We start from the raw sequence: 3,733 nt of genomic DNA on the forward strand, positions 1-3,733 counted from the left end.
AAACAGGAAATGAAATAGGAAATTTTCTATTCTCTCCCGAGACGAACAACACAAATTAATTAAAATTCATTAACTAATCAGTTTTAATTAATGTTTTTTATATGAACTAAAAATAAAGAGTACATTATTGTGTTTTATCTTATAAATAAATGTTGTTTGCACCGTGCTGAAATAATATTATTGAGAAAGCCATTTTTATCGTGGGGAGGCTTCGTAACTATTATGCACTTTCACATAACAATTTAATGAAAAAGGGGATTGTTTAACTATACACAGATTCGAAAATGTTGTCAAAGAAGACAAATATATAAGGGATATATTTGAAAAACTCAAATGGCGGCGAACTCACTGTTGAATACCTTGTTTGGGAAATCTAAAAAAACTATACAAAATACTGTTAGAAACTCAGTCAATATATATACCATGATATAGGTTGATATATCAATAAACGTTTTCGAACAACATAAACATTTTACATTAAATAAAACACTAAAACCTTATCCAGTTCGTTTGAAAAGTTACTTAGCTTGCCTTTGATAACATTTATTTGTTATATATTTGTTTTTTGACAAATTTTTCGAATCTGTGTATAGTAAAACAAACCCCCCAAAATATACCATAAAAATTTAATTTAACTTTGAAATTATATTTAACATGCGCGTGCATACACTGCACAAGCACCTTTATTATTGTCATCATCATCATTATAAAAATAATAATAAAAAAATTGGTCTAGACAGCGTCATCTGGCGCCACATCAACTAGTTGTGAAGGGTAATGGAGGATGGAAAGACCGAGGTGGGAGAGTACTAAGCAGATCTTCACTGGAAGCGTGCGGTTCAAATCTGGTACCTTGGGGAGGCATTTTGTTACCTACACCTCAGGAAACAAATGACCGATGATAACGTGCAATCATCTGCACAAGAGGTGGAGAACACTAGAAATCTGGGAGATTTGTTGTCATTTGGTCTCCAGGGAACACCACAGAGAACACACACTGATGATGGCCTGTGAGACAACTCTTACTGAGTGAAATAATAATAATAATGATAATGTCTATTACTATATTTTCTTAGTTTTTAACCAATGTTCACATTATGGTATGATTGTCTTTTAGTAGTTTTGTGAACTTCATTTTCGTATTCATGTATTCTGCACTGATATAAAAATAAGAATATCTGTGGAGTATAGGATTCCTAACCATGTAACTGATGAAAATACGCTACACATTTTCATGAAAAACACGGGAAAAATATGAACATAGAAAAACAGAATATGAGCCTGAAGAATCCTATAGTGGATGAAACGCGGAATATTCAGTGTAGCTCAATCGCCATATATATTTTATAACTTACTAACTAGCTCTACCTACGTATTGAACCCTGTTGAAGTAAATACTTAAAGTTAAGGCATAAATTTATACTTTCGTATATTAATGTATGTGAGTAAATGTGTGTGTGTGTGATTAATTGGACACACTAAAGATAACTTTAATAAAGCATTCCCACAAGCCTTAAACATGGACAAATATAATCTAAATTTGATAGGAAAACAATTCAGCACACTTAACTAAAGGACATGTAGCGACCCATCACATACATTAAAGAAAAAAGAGCAGTCCAGTTCTTCGTACATCTGTTATCTACACCCACGCAAATTATGCGGGTATTAATACTGAAACTTAGCAATTGCCAGAGACGTAGTTCATAGCAGTATCACGTGACAACGTGTTAACTTTTCATTCAATCGGCATTCAAAGAAAGCGAATTTTAAAAATATTTTTCTAACAGCTTTCGCTGGAGCCAGTCTGGCACTGGCACCTATAAAAAAGGCACTATACGCGATACCCAACCAGTGTAGTCAGAATTCGCTTGCAGTGCAGACAAGCACCTCGACGTTTGCTCTGTCTCGCAACATAAAAACCGTTAATATGATTTTTTGCACCTGAAAGTTATACAACTACCTGGATTAATTACCAAAAAAAAAATACAAGTTTGTATTGCATCAGATATAGTCATGGAGCCGATTAAAATAACAAACTTGTTTTCCTTTTTGTAAAAGAAAAGAAAAATTTAGGGTTTGTATTACTGTACACATAGATTCGAAAAAGTTGTTAAAAAACAAATATATAACAAATAAATGTTATCAAAGGCAAGATAAGTTACTTTTCTGCCAAACTGGATATATTTTTTTGTGTTTTTATTCAATGTAACATATTTATTCAGCTCGAAAAACATACAGTGTTTACCGATGTATTCGAAAATTCAAGATGACGTCTCACACCCTCTTTAACACCGTAAGTATGGAAAAAGGTGTTATAAATAAAATAAAAAAAAACTATACAAAATACTATTAAAACCCCGCCGAATATATGTCAACCTATGTCACGGTAATATATATTGAACGAGTTTTTAACAGTATTTTATCCAGTTTTTTATTTATAACATCTTTTCCCACACTTACCGTGTTAAAGAGAGAATAAGACGCCATCTTGAATGTTCCAATACATCGGTAAACACTGTATGGTTTTCGAGCTGAATAAACATGTTACATCGAATAAAAACACGAAAAATATATCCAGTTTGGTAGAAAAGTAACTTATCTTGCCTTTGATAACATTTATTTGTTATATATTTGTTTTTTGACAACTTTTTCGAATGTATGTGTACAGTAATACAAACCCAAAATTTATTTTGCAAAAATGGCATTCTGCCTCTTGCATTTATTTACATTTAAATTTAAATCCTGTCAGACTGTTTTTAAAATATATAAAAAGTCCTAGTGACTATAAACTGTGCTTTATTGCAGAATTTTCTTTCCACAACATTTTTACATATTAAAAATATCGGACGTGTGTTTGTTGCATCGGCATAAAAAAAACACGTCAACAGTATAAAAAAAAAAACACATGATTCATTATTTCGGTATTATTATACAAACACCGTGACAGGGTTAGGGTTAGGGTTTAGGGTTAGGGTTTAGGGTTAGGGTTTAGGGTTAGGGTTAGGGTTTAGGGTTAGGGTTAGGTTTAGGGTTAGGGTTAGGGTTAATTCGCTGTCACGGTGTTTGTATAGTTTTACCATTATTTCTTGTTATGTTAAATAAAAACCGTATTATTAGTTTTATATATTCGACTTCGTCTTGATGCTGATTTTGACACGTTTTTAATATTTTGTTGACGTCGAGAGAAAAACGTAGTCTCATTAACATATTAACACCGGCGACAACTGCCGTTTTAAATGTTCACCGTCGTAGTGATGACACTTGATGTTGATCTGGTTCCACGCCGTAACAGACGGATATTTTTACAGGAGGAACGAAATAATGATTACACCGTGTTCCGATGACCTACACCCATTGTTCTTTAGTTACCTTTCTTTTTAATGATTTCACGTTTAGATCGTATTTTTATTTAATTTTAATTCTTTAATATTTTTATATATTTTACTTTTTAAAGAATTGGACACACAAAACAAAAGTTTTATCAATTTACTAAAGAAACTTAAGAAAACAAATTTTCTGTTTTGAATACAAAAGAAAAAAAAACGAATTCATCCCACTTCTTTGTTTTGTATTGAATTCACGGAAAAAAAAGGTAAGTTTGTATTTTTCCTTTTTTTTTTTACACTAAAATTTTGTTCAATAAACTTTTAAATAATCTTAAACATTAAAATAAGTTCATTCTTATTGCAATAAAATATAGTCATTATTCCACCATGCTTTATAACGGATG

The sequence above is a fragment of the Euprymna scolopes genome, chromosome 46 (assembly GCF_053919585.1).
Source record: "Euprymna scolopes isolate OS-2025 chromosome 46, ASM5391958v1, whole genome shotgun sequence".
NCBI classification, from domain to species: Eukaryota; Metazoa; Mollusca; class Cephalopoda; order Sepiida; family Sepiolidae; genus Euprymna; species Euprymna scolopes.